General features: G+C 39.1%; 1 protein-coding gene across 2 annotated transcripts in view; it reads left to right on the top strand.

Annotated features, from left to right (window-relative positions):
* RSPO2 (R-spondin 2) overlaps positions 1 to 14,408 on the top strand; it is a 151,976-nt gene that overhangs the window by 97,033 nt on the left and 40,535 nt on the right. The gene's annotated exons all lie outside the window — the stretch shown is intronic.

Genomic DNA, 14,408 nt, shown 5'->3' on the forward strand with positions numbered 1-14,408 from the left:
TTACCTCTGGGAGGGAGTCCTGGTTTTGACTGGGGTAGAGTTAATTCTCTTCTCAATAGCTGGTATAATGCTGAGTTTTGGATTTGGTATGAGAATGATGTTGATAGCACTGGTGTTTTAGTTGTTGCTAAGTGATGTTTATACTAACTCAAGGACTTTTCAGTTTCTCAGTTATTGCTGGTGAGAAGGCTGGAGGGGCACAAGAAACTGGGAGGGAGCAGAGCCAGGACAGATGACCCAAACTAGCCACAGAGATATTCCATACAGTAGAACATCATGCCCAGTGCATAAACTGGAGGGAGCTGGCTGGGGCTGGCCGATCGCTGCTGGGGGACTGGCTGGGCATCAGTCAGCGGGGGGTGAGCGACTGTGTTGGCATCACTTGGGTTTTTTTTCTCTTTTGGGTTTTATTCCTCTCTCCCTCTCTCTCCTATTCATTACAATTGTTGTTGTTGCTATTATTATATGTTTTATCTTATTTTATTTCAATTATTAAACTGTTTTTTCGTCAACTTATGGGGTTTACCTTTTCCCAAATCTCTTCCCTATCCCTCTGGGGGCAGGGAGTGAGCAAGCAGCTGCATGGTACTTAGATGCCAGCTGGGGTTAAAGCACAGCAGGGGAGAAAAAGTCTTGATGTTGTTGTTATTGGGTGCTAAATATAAAAAGCCCATGGTTTTAAATACAAAATGTTTCAATGCTGATGTACTTATCGTTGAAATACATACTCATCATTAAGTCTGTTTAATCATGTGAAACAGCTCATGTGGATAAATTTATCGTCAAGTTCTTACTTCAGTTTAGTAAAATAATTTTCAAACCAGTCTTTGTTCAGTTGTGCATGGTTGCTATCTGTGAAGCCAGCACTGCGCCAGTGTAGGTGTTCCTGCAGCTGTGCCGGGGAAGGAGCATGTGTGTGTTCCTCATCCAGCCCTGCACAGACTGCCTGGCAGCCTTCAGCGCCAAGGGCAGCAGCCTCAGCCTGCCCGCAGGCATGGGTTTGTACTTCGGTGGATTAGCAATTGCTAATACAGCCTCTTCTGCCCGCAGAGCTGTGGCTGGTGGTAGGCACTGAGGAACAGCCAGGGCAAAAATGTCCTCGGCTGCTCCATCTGGATCCAGAAAAGGGGCATTCCCCATAACTGCAGTAATACTGGATTCATTCTGGAAATACTTTGTATTCAGACTTCTTGTGGCTCTTCCTAGAGATACATTTTCATGGTGAAGGTGAATAACAAGTCTAGGCTCTGTGGCACTCCTCATAGATCACATTTTGTTATTTGCTTATTGCAGCTTTTGATGTGAAATTCGTTAGAGGCATCCAGTTAAGTCCAGCCCAGGTTGGGGTTGTTTTTGTGGAGGTTTTTTTGTCATACCATCAGCAGATAAGTTTATCCAACCAGAATTCTTTTCAAAGTAAAATTTCTTTGTGAGAGGACTAAGCCTGCACATTCATATGTGGAAAGCTTCTGCAAAGTCAGTTCCTTTTGGATTATATATTTGCAGCTGTAGAAATGAAGCAAAAAGAAGTGTCACTGAAGTCATGGCCAGGACTAACTACCATACTCAAAAATGTTCAGACATGGGACTTTCATAGGTATCTAAAGCTTTCTTATCTTTCCCACAAAAATAAAATTGAAGCACATGCTGGTTGGATGTTTAAGAGAAAGTGATGATGGCCATAATACAGTTCTGTAAGCATTGCTATTTCTTTCAGTCAATTATATAAACATTTTTGCAAAAAAGAAAAAACCTGAGGGTAATGGTAAAAAATACTCTAGAGCAGACCGAAACATAATCCAGGTTGCTTTGTAAAGGTCCCCTTCAAACACAATTGATTTTCATTCAGGTAAATGTAAAGTTATCCTGGAGGATCAAAGAGTTATAGAACAAGGAGTGCATGCCTGCAGGATGAGGAATGGCATCTGAAAAGCAATGTTGCTCAGCAGAAATAACATGAGTCCACTACAATAAAGAGAGGAAAATATCAAATACAATTCTTGGTTCTACAACCTTGGTAGTAAGGAAAAAGCATGATTAATCAGTTTTATCCTATGTATGAGCAGAACTCAACAAGTTTTGAGAGTCAAAAACTTTGTTTGAGGGCTACAAAGGAAACTTTATAGAAAGGTGCACAAAGACTACCATATGTTCAATTTCTTAGAAATATGGTGAGCAAAAATTTATCTACCACGCATGAAGAGAAAAGTCTGATCTAGGATAGAAAGGCATAATGAGAAATAATAAATGGATATTAAAACTTAAGTTAGGAATTGGGCAGCTATTTCTGGTGGTGGAATGATTAACTGCTGGGACAATTACCAGAGGAAGTGGTGGATCCTCTGTCTCCTCTTGTCTTCAGATCTAGACCGGATGCATTTCACTAGCAAGCTATTAACCTCAACAGCATATGAGAGTAATGTTTGATTTCTCATGGTTATGTACGAGATCTCACTAGAGGTTCTGTTTGACCCCACTTCTCCTTTGCAATCACTGCGTCATCTTAAGTTTTAAGGAATAAAACATGTTTTCAATTATATTACTATAAACTGCAAGCATTCTTAAAGAGACGTGCATGATCTCATTTTCCTATTGATGTATTTATTATTTAGTTTACAGACTTTGAAAAGGTATGCAGGTTCGAGACAATCTTGTGCAGTGAACTTCAGGTAAGAACTGGTTCAGCTGGCTTCAAGGCAAACAAGGCACTTAAAGTTATTAAGTCTAATAATAAACTTGGAGAAATCACAGTTTTTTTGGCTTGTGGTTTGTCCTTACTATACTTCCATGTGCCTCTGCAGTACAATTTAATATAAGACACGTTATATCTAATGCTGCTATTACATGCAGACTTGAATTTATTTGGAGAAGTTGTAGAGCATAATTTAAAGAAAGTACAGCATAAATAATTTGTTTTACATGAATTTCAGTTTTAAATAAGCATAACTTTGAAACATCTCATTTGTTTTCTTCCAATATGACTCTCTCACTGTGAAAATCTCCAAGCATATCAAATTTAATTTTCTGCTTTTGACTGTTTTGCCCTACATTCTGATTAGCAATTTAAAAAGGGGAAAAAATGCCTATCAATAATTCAATATCTGGGAAAAAAAATAAAAGAAAGTTATTAAATACTTTACAGCCCATTCACTGAAACCCACTAATTATCATATCTTTTAAAGGCTCACTACTCCTTGAACAATTTTTTTTTTTCCTGGGGAACGAGAAATTAATGAGTGGTATATACCAGTTTAGTGCCTTGGGGTAAAAAAATGTTAGGTGGTCCCACAATCTGTTTATGCATTATTTTGGAGAAAGCCAAAAATAAATACTTTTAAACTCAGTTTATCTTAGGTCCTTGATCCTGATTTACTGATATTTCCCGCTGTCCTGAGCCAGCTCATGTTCAAACCTCAAGTACCAGTTGGTCAAAAAAAATCGGTTAATGCTTCACAGCAATGTGGGGACATTTAAAGAGCTGCTTGTGTGGGGTTTGTGGGGATGGGGGTGCAGAGTTTTTCCTGTGCATGAATTTTGCAGAGACTTGAGCCAAACATTGCTCAAACACTCAGAAAAAAAAGTCCAGGAGGAAGTCTGAAGAAAAAAGTCTGAATAGCCGATGGTCATACAACTTGTCTTTCTTTCATAAAGAAAGTCTGCCAGGCAGCCTGAAACAGTCAGTGTCTGATACTTCAGTCTGAATAAGTCTCCTTTAAAACCAAAGAAATTACAGACTCTATGTGCTGAAGAACGTATGTAGTTGTGTATCAATTTGAATACTAGTTTTCGGGTAGGGAGGGAACCGTGTTTTTCCCTAGAGTGCTTAAACTCACTCCCCTTAGTCCAGCTGTTGCTTTCCACAGATTTCTCCACGGCATGTTTGCAGTGGGAAAAAATTAGCATCAGCATCCTCCCACGGAGGCAGCAGGCAGGCTTAGGTGCAGCATGACCATGTTACAGACAGACCATCATCCTGATGTCTTTTTCGCTTCCTTGCAGAACTCCTCATGCACTCCTTTCCCGAAGACAATAGCGGAGCTTTGAAAACTGGTCCAGACCATAGTTAACAGGACTCAGCTGGGTGATTTTATGTTCCTAACTTCATTGTAAAGTAGACTCCATATAAACACTAGACTTGCAAAAAAGTTCTGTGGGCCATAAAGCTATTTCTAAAGTTGTGACAGTGGTTTGGTGATACTAGCACACACAAAAAAGCTTTAGCAAGCTGAAGCACCCTATTGGGTACTGTACATATCTGTTTTTTATAAATGGCTGTGTAGTATAAATTTTAATATCTGTGAGAAACTGGTGTGTGACTATTGGGAAACAAGTAAGATTTAGGGTGAAAAGTGCCCTATCTCCAGCTTCTGATAGTGAATAAACTTCCTGTAGCCATATGATGTTGAATTAACCGGTTACACATAAATCAGCCTGGCATGCATGTGAGCTTGTAGGCAGTCTTGGGAAAGTGCTTCTCTTTAAGTCAGCAAGAAAGCAACTGTAATACATTTAGGGATAAAGCCATGTAACTCAGGACATTCTTAAATCCTGAGTGGCCACAGCTCAAAGACAGTGACTATCTCTATAGTACTTAACTAAATGTGCTGCGGTGCTATCTGGCACTGCATGGAGTGGCATGGGTCAGTCAACACCCGTAATGGCTCTGTTCAGAACTCCCCAGCCAGAGACATGCCTGCAGGAGCAGCCCTGGGCTATGCTGTCTCCCTCAGAAGGGCAGGGGCTGCTCCAAGTCAAAACACAACAGACAAGTGAGGTATAGTATTTAGGAATGTTCTCTAACACTGTTTAATGTAGTCATGGAGGCGTAGCATTAGTATGGAGAAAGCTGTGGCCATAGGGAAGTCCTCGAAGCTAAATTTAGGATAAAGAACGTGTTACGCTGCATCAGCAGAGAAGGAATATCAGAAAAGATAATATCCTAACTACAAGACCAAGACAGCAACTCCATCGTGACCATGTTACAGATAGTAAGAGCTGTAATGGATGGAGTGAAGCTCTGATTGTGGGTTTGGTGATGAAAACAAGTGTGTGTGCTTCAACTCGCTGCACCAGAGAAACGTCTGAGGAGAAGGGAAAAGTGTGTACAGATACACCGATGTAGTTATGGGCAAACAGAGGGTAATGACCAAATCTAAGTAGACAATATGAAATACCTGCTGTTTCAGCACCTTCTGGAGTATAAACCAAATTAATATCAGCGAGCAACGCATGTGCAGCAGTTAATCTGGCACACCATTCCTGATGAGCAGACTGATGTAATAATTTTACATCATGTAATTAGAAATGATACATTCATCTTCATTTATAGCGGTTATTCAATAGGAGGCTTCCTGCTGGATTGTACCTTAATCCATTATCAGGTGTTCATTTTAGACTTTTTTCTTACTGACTGTCAATAGGATTACCTGTGCATTACTTGAAGAGAGGCAGAAGTGATAAGTAAAACTATTTTTTGAGCTTGTTTCAGTTTAAAAAAAAGAAAAGAAAAAAAAAAGGAAAAAAAAGAAAAGGGTCCTTAAACAACGTTATTCCTCAGTTCTTGACCAGAATCCCTAAAGGGAATTTAAAAAGACATATAAACATTTACATGTCATATAAAACCCCCTTCACAACTAAATACTATTTCACAGAAGGAAAAAAAAAAAATCTCTACAAAGATATCTTCCCAGTATAATCTTTCTCTGTAAGAAACTCTTAATTGAACAAAATGCAATTTCCAGAATGAAATTAAACCTTGCAGGTGCCTCAAGTAAATGTTGTCTCAACAGAATTTATTATCTATTCCCTATATGATGAAGTAAAAAAATATATTAATTAAATCAGCTAGAAAAAGGAGAAATGGATGAAAAATAATCTGTTTTGAAATAGTGGACAGAGGGAGTTTTAAGTCAGATTAGTGTCCAATCAAACCTAGAGGAATTCAGAGCCAATTAGTTCTTAGCCATAATTGTTGCCTATAGAGTTGAAATGTATTTACACATGTATGTATACACCTGACTGTGTATAAATATTGATTTATTATTTTAACATTTGCTTTATATTGCACTGTGAAAGGAAGGAAAATAAACCTAAACCTTTCCTTGGAAATATTTTGCTTGGTTCTGCCTGCAAAGCATCTGATCTGACATGGTGTTGACTAAGATAAGAATAGTGAGTACCGTGCATGCAACTGATATTCATATGATATGAATTCTGAGCTAAATCTACAGTAGATAAACAATTTGGCTGCAATGGAGATCCTCCTGTTTTCACACAACTGTGACTGAAAGGACAATGGGACCCAGCATTTAGCATCTATACCAGGGGTCCTCAAACTACGGCCCGTGGGCTGCATACGGCCCCCCAGGATCCTCAATCCGGCCCCCGGTATTTACAGACCCCCCTGCCGGGGGTTGGGGGGGGAAACCAAGCAGCCGCAGATGACTGCCTGCCACTGCATCCACGCGCCGGCCCCCTGGTTAAAAAGTTTGAGGACCCCTGATCTATACTATTCAGTCAAACTAGGTCTTCTGTCAGAGTTTTCTGAGAGTTTCCATGTCACCTTGAATTTGCTGGTTTTCCTCTTCCCCCAGTATGCTTTCTTTTGCTTTCTTTCCCTTAGCCTTATGTGTGATTTTTTATTTTTTCACTTTTTATATTCATTAATGAATAGAAAGTCTTATGTTCTAGGCAGATTAATGGTTACTTTTACAAAGAAAAAATAGTATTCTTTGAAATGATGGAAGTGGAAGCCAGTTTTCAGTTAATATCTCACTACTATCTACTGAATACTTTGGAAAACTGCATTGTGGGAAATGCGTTGAGTTTCAGCAATGTAAGATGACTCTTTTCCCAGTGAATTTGCCCTAAAGTTGAAGAAAAAATCCACTGAACTCTCAATAGGCTGTGACATGTAAATTCCATTCTTTGTGGAGGAATCAGTATTTCTTAAACAGATGACAATGCCTGATGGTACTCGGTATTTTCCAGAAGGAAAGAACATCAGATTTGAGTATTGTTTAGTTTGTATTCAGGCCAGATGAAAAGCAGTAGATGTGTACTCTGGGAGAAAAAGAGTACCTCACTTTATTTATTCTTGCCCTAAATATTAACATCTATAATTTCTTAGTGAATGTGTCAAAACAAAAAAAGCTAGTGGGATTAATGTACAGAAAAGTGAGATAATTTGATCTTTCTTTCAGTTGAGGATTTATTTTTTTTTTATTCTTTTAAATTAGCTTTCATCTCTGTAGCTGTGTTGGTTTGGATATAATTTACCCAAAGTTTACCCAAAATTGTGAAATTATTAAGTTGAAAATCGAAAATGAGCTATCAGGATTCTGGCTGCCAGGAACTGAATAAGATACCATGCAGGCTAGCTCTGCACTACCAGTGCTTTTGTAATGATCTGTGTAGAAATTATGAGGTTTACTCAAGACAGAAATTTCCATGATTTTCAGCAGGGAATCATGACATCAAATAGGCAAGAATGTGTGAAAAACATCAAACTGTGCTTTTACATGAGGGAACTCCTTTTCTTAGTTTATTATTTATTTCAGTAGACCGGCAGTACATGTAATTTATACCATTAGCTATTAGTATTGCACCAAAAAGTACATAAGAAGACTATTAAACTTGCAAACTCAAGTACTTCAAAGCTGAAGAAGTACTTTCATTTGCTCCTTCTTTGTATCAGTGGTGATAACATCTAGAGTTATGGTAATTTTTTCCTATTTTCATTCAGTAATCGTTCTAAGACCTTATTTGCTAACATTATTCAGCTCTTCCAAATGAAAAAAAAGAATGATAAAATAATTCATGACTTTGCTATGGTGTTCATTGTTACTGTGTTTCAGTGCTCTGCAAACATTAATTAACCCACCTTTACAAATTGTGGGATTTGAATAGAAAATGGAATAGAAATTTTGGGATTGGGGATGGTGTCACGGGCAGCTGATGTACTTTATGTGATCATACCATCCCTTCTGGTGTCTCCAGAGGCAAAAATGTATTTGCAGGACTTCTTCAAATTACATCAGAAATTCACCCAGGAAAGCGAGGAGCTAGTTTCTGACACGTGACCCTTCCTGTCCCATCTCCTCAATCTTCTTACTTCTTTTCCAGTGTCACAGTCCAAGTCCCAGTATCTTTCACTCCCTGAACAAAAAGGTTATTTTATTTTGGCTGATTTCCCCCAAGTCATATTCCTCCTGTAGCACACATTAAGCATATCCAATTTCAACCTAAGTTTGATGGTGTTTGAAAAAACAACAGCAAACTAGCTTAGGAAAGCTGTCATGAATCCATTCAGTAGCAGGTGACATTGGTAGAGATGCCCACGGTGTGTGGTTTGCTAAGTTATTAAAGCTCTGTGTCCTCTTTTTGTGGGCCGCTTGTCAGTGCTGGTTTGAAAATCATGCTTTAGGAAGAGGTTGACTTTGTAGCAGTGGGTGGTTTTTTTTTTTTTTTCTTTCGTTGAGTGTGTGTTTACAAGATTTCTTATCAATTTGTGCATTTCTCTGGCAGTTTCAGTATCCAAAATTTTTAACCTGACTGAAAGCCCCAGGAAATAAATTACCTCTGAGGAATAATTTATGAACTGAATCCTTTGCTTGCTTGCTAGTTGGATTTTTGAAGTCTGGATTTTTGTTTATGTGCAGTTTGGTATGTGGTTCAAATGGAGAGTAAATGATGAGACAACCGCAGGTCTGTGCAGGACAGTTGTCCAGAAGCTTACAACTGCCATCTTTCTCTTGAGTTGAGCTGACTGGTTAATCATTGAGTATCCCTATCATCTTTCCACTGCTATCATTAGTTCCCTGGTGTCTGCCATCCTTCAGTGATACAAGGGCTGTGGTAACTTCTCTAGCTCACCGTGCAGATGAGGTGCTGCCACACGCGGGGTCCATGCTAGAACTGCAGCCATAGCAGGATGATGTACAGGTGTGCAATTACTTAGCTCCTAACAGGACAAATGGTATATTTAGCAAGGTCTGCTGTTATCCCAGGACACCATTGTGCCTTTGCTGCTAGCAGTGAAAATTCTGCGTATGAAAATCCATGGAAGGGGAGCAGGCAGACAGCTGTAAGTCCTGTTATTCCGTAATCATCTGGAGAGGAGAAAAATGTTTTAAATAAAGAAAGGAGCATTAAGCATTCTGATATCTCTAAAATAGTAATGTGTATGTTAGAATGCTGAAAACTTGTGAGGGAATTACACTATGAAATAAAGCTGCAGATGTCACTTTTTCCCCTGCCTTTTATTAGTGTTTCAAATGTAAGTCCTTGCTGCCCTCACGTGGATGTGTCCTGGATTTTCTCCATCTGCTGAAAGCAGCAACGGACAGAGATTTTGTTAGAAGAGCAGTACATACAACAGCATCCATACAGCAGATTAAGAACAAATCAGATACTGAACTGATGCTGTCTATCTGAGACAAGGATCTCGAGCAATGTGGCTGGGAGTCCCTGTGAATTCATTTGCTGCATTTTAGTTCCGGAGAGCCAGGAGTGCCCTGAGCGTTAGCAATCTGCTGCCAAAACTGTGTCTGGAGAAAGCTGCCTTTGCAGCTAACAGAAGGTGATGAAGGCACCTTTTGAACCAGGTAATGTGTGTCCTGAATTGAACAGGTGGGTCCATCCAGCAGGAACCTGTGGTATTTGCAAACATGTTTCAGCTCAGGTATTTCAAACATGTTTTCAGACCAGAGAACTGAGCACAAGTCTCTAATATACCAGCATAGAGCAACTGTAGGAGAAACACTGATAAAATGCTACAGAAGCAACAAAAAGGAAGAAAAGTAATCCAGCAAGAGCCTAGTTAAATAATTTTCATAGCTGTTACTCTCTGATGTAAAGACAATTGCCGTGTATATTAGCATAAATGTTTTTTTTCAGGAATTCATGTTGGAATTGCATCATTACGTATATGTTATTGTACCATTACCCATATGTTATCTAACCCTTAGAAGCTGTGGCACATTGTTAGCTAATGATAATGTTTAATTGCATAGTATTGCAATAGTATTGCCCATCTACCTACCAGAACCAAGTAGTCCAAATAAAAGTTTAATGAATAATACTGGAAAGATACCAACGATTGGGATAAGTTACTTAGAAAATGAGGACTTACTCATTGGTAATTTATAAATCAAATAGCAAAACTGAATGTTATAACATTGCAATAAAGGGTTTGAATGAATGGCTTTGCCAGTCTTACTTCTGTAAAATAACCTGTGCAGAAATAGGAGATACAGAATGATAGATAAGTTTTAAGGCTTTTATTTGCTAGATAATTGAACACAAAGTCCACCTAAGTTTCAGATCTTTCTTAGGTCCTGTATATTTCAGTGTGTACACATGACTTTACAGAGTATTTAACAAATTATGTAAATTGAGTTCAGAGCTGACTGATAATAAAAATTGAGGAGCCCTGTTTTATACAGTCAGAGATAAAAAATGCTTTTCAAGGAAAAGTTAGTTAGTTGGCTAGTTAGTATGCAAGGGAAAATAAAATAAAAATAAAAATATGAGTACATAACCTGAACAGTGCTCAGGTATCCTGCTATTTGCATTAATTATTTCTATTTGCTCCCATTGCTGTTAAAACCAAAGGATTTACAAAATAGATTGTAATCATAAAATAAAGACTGAAGATGAGGCCTGATGTGGAAGCCTGTATCTTGGAAAGGAGAAGCAAGCACACGGCTATCTACCAGATAACAAGCAGGCGAGCTATCATTAAGAAGGGTGCAGTGTTGCTCAAAGAGCGGTGCTGGCTGTGGAACCCAGGTGGCTGCGCTGGACAACTTGCTCGCTTGGGTGTTTTTTCCTGATCAGGAGGTGTTTATAGGCTAGGTGGATCAGACACTCTCTCAGATACTCATAGAATCAGAGAATCGCAGAATGGTTTGGGTTGGAAGGGACCTTAAAAATCTGGTTCCACCTTCCCTGCCAAGGGCAGGAACACCTTCCACTAGGCCAGGTTGCTCAAAGTCCCATGCAGCCTGGCCTTGAACATGGATGGGGCATCCACAGCTTCTCTGGGCAACTTTTTCTACTGTCTCACCACCCTCACAGTATTTCTTCCTAATGTCTAATTTAAATCTACACCCTTTCAGTTTAAAACAATTCCCCCTTGTCCTATCATTTCAAGCCCTTGTAAAAAGTCCCTCTGCAGCTTTCTTGTATTCAGTTCTGTCCTGTCCAGTAATACTATAATCTGTTACTGATAGGAGAGACAGAGTGCTTTTGCACTCCCTTCTCATTTGCTTCAGCCAGTAATTGCCTTCTGTGTGGAACAGCAAGTTCTGGACTATAATACACTGCTGCTAAAAGTCCACTCCTTTTCAACTGCCTCAGCAAAGCCAAGCGTGGCAGGGCCCTGCCGCTTTCCATGGAGAGAGGGGCTTGGGGTCAAGGGCTCTCGCTCTCAGGAGCAGTAAGCATGGCGAGGTGTGAGGTGGCCATGCATGGCTCCTTGAGGATGAGGTTCTTCACACCTGACCCATGGCACAGAGAAGAGGGGAGCCACTGCCGTTCCAGCCCCAGGGGAGTGCCTTCTCCATCGGCTGTCCTTGCTCCACTGCCCTCCAGTTGGGGAACTGAGAGTCTGGCTCCTGCATCATCTTTGAGGATCTACTTTCCGTATCATAAACACAATTTCTTCAAAAGACATCTGTAGCAAAATATTCAGAAGTTACTTCTGTTCACTGTGCTTCTGCTGACAAAATAAGTACTATAATTGAAATCTGCATTTAATAAAAGTTATCATGTGTAGGGACTTCAGCAGCGTACTTCGTTTGAACTCCCTAGTCTTTATTCTTTTTTCTTGCTAATCCCTAATCTGTGTTGCATGCTAGTAACAATATGGGAACCAATGGTTGGCCAAGAAATACCTTTTATATTCAGTTTTCTGTTTAGAATGACAGTTGGAATTTGGGACTCCTAGCATCGTTAGCCATCTGGATTTTCTCAGTGTGGTTTAACACTGTCCTGAAAGTAATGAAACGTTCTGTACTACAGGGCACTTTGAAATAAAATGAGCAGCCAAAGAGCTCACTAACAGGAGAACAAATTTTCAGGTATCAACAGCTCTGTGGTACTGCCTCCACAGAGGCTGCTGCTCCATGGCACATGTCAAAGAAGGTAACTTGCCTTTGGTGTGCCTTGCGGCAAAAGCAGGTACAGGGATGATTGCTGCAGAGCAGCAGCAGCACTGTAATGTGTTTGCTGCACAATGACATCTCAAATCACTGAAATCTAGTCCAGTTCATCTCTCTTTTAAGTATATTGTATGGAGAGCGTGCTGGCAATTTGATTTGATGAGTGTGTTAGAGGAGCTACTTTGTAAGGCTTAGACAATGATACCAAGTGGGTTGTGTGTAATTTTTTCTGTGCATCTGAAAGTTTTCAGAGGAAAAATAATAGGATCTTCTACCTTAAACTTACAGTAAGCATTTGCTCTAGTTCTCTGGAGGAGGTCGTAGAGAAAAATAGACAAGGCACTGACTGAAGTTTATATTTCTTTTTAGTAATTGGCCTCTACAGTGAGAAACCTCAGAAAGTAAAATCACTGAGCAAACAGGATAGCAAAACTCCAATAAAGCTCTAATTGATTCTACTGATCTTCTGACCGGCAGCATTGGTCCCTCATTTCAGTTTCTTTCCCCTTCATCTATTCCTTCCTTAATAAATATTTTGAAGATTTAGGTTAAAAATGTTATACTTCATAATATACCAACCAGTAGAATCACAGGAAAAAAAAAATGATATGGAAATGTCTATAATTCAAACCATCTTGCAATGCCACTTTGTGTCAAGTATTCCTTCCCTCTGACCTCATTAGGTGTGCCTAGTCAATTAGATACAGTGTTACTAAACAGTTTTAACTTAAAAGCTGCTTTGATTAATGATTGGTTGAACTGAGGTTTTACTATGTAGGATTAACTAGATTTAAAAATGGCAAAATGCCATGGTAGCATTAACGCCAGACTTTAATGAGAAGCAGAAGTAAACTCCAAGGACCCTTATGATTTTAATATGGACTAAACTTGTGTGCTCATTACCTTAATGTCCTGTCCTATTTTATATACAAAATTCCAATATTTCCTAGAGAATAGTAGCCTAGACAGCATGTTACAAACATGCAATCTGAAGTATATAACCCTATATTTTTAACGAATCATAAATTTTCATAATTTTAGAATTAGAGTTTTTCACTGCTGTTATCAAATGGAGAAAAACGCTTCATACTGGTTTAGGCCTTTTTATTTAAAAAACAATATGGAAGTAAGACAAAGCCAGACTGGTAAACATTTCTCCCAATTAATAATGTATTGACAATGTAGATGAAAAATGGATTTTCACATTTTTATGTCATCTGCTCCTTGAATTTTCTTTTACTATCTTCTCAAGTTCATTTAGTTCTGAAAGGTTACAAAGTTGGCACCTCTAGAGACTAATAACCTTATTTTTTTTATCATTGATCACATATTTCAGTACATGATACAGCCAAGAAAACCCAGATCATTCTCACTCCAGACAGTGTTTGGTCATCTCCTTAAATCCTACTAGACTGGTTAGGGTTTAAGCATATACTTAAAAGTTAATGCATTGCTGCATGAGGGCCTTTGTATCTAGCATTTTCTCAGTCTGTAGTACCTTTGCTGAGATAATTAATGGTCACTGATTTATTATTAGAACTGAACAGGAAAAAAATTTCCCGTCGAAGGAGACTGAGAATTTGGTTTTCTGCATTGATCCTTATTTCTCTGTTTTGGTTATTTTTCAGTCAGCTTCCAATAGTAAGAAGCGTGTAATGAAATTTTTGTTTCTGCACGGTACTACGCTGTGAGATTTAGGCACAGGGTGCTAATAAGCAGTAACAACAGTTCTTTGCAGTGGCGGCACTATTTCTGCCAAAGCATGTAGGACAACATCCAACCAAATAATTGGGCTGTAATGCCTGATTTCTCATTGAAATCATGGATATATTGGACTTGACTTAAATAGGATTACTCACTCAAACAAATTTACGCAAGGATCTAAGGCACGTATCCAGCTTTCAGTGAGTTAGGAGTCGACGTACCCATTTGGCTCTGGACCCCAGGCACTTGCATAATGTTGCTTGCGTGAGTTACCCTGCTGAAAGTGAGACCTACATCAACATGGTTAATCATACCCGCAAAACTGTGCCTGTGGGTAAGCGATGACAGTCGGGGATCCTGCTTCTTCTGGTATCCCATTGAAAGCTTCTGTTTCCACTGACGATCAAAGCTCATTAGCCAGCATTACCTTTGCAGTCCCCATCAATAATTTTACATGTCATGGAGTTTTTTGACTACAGTCTAATATCACTTCTGCATTCTTTACTTAGTTGACTCATTGATATTTTTTTTTTTTTTTAG

This window comes from Falco punctatus, assembly GCF_963210335.1.
Source record: "Falco punctatus genome assembly, chromosome: 3".
Classification (NCBI taxonomy): Eukaryota; Metazoa; Chordata; class Aves; order Falconiformes; family Falconidae; genus Falco; species Falco punctatus.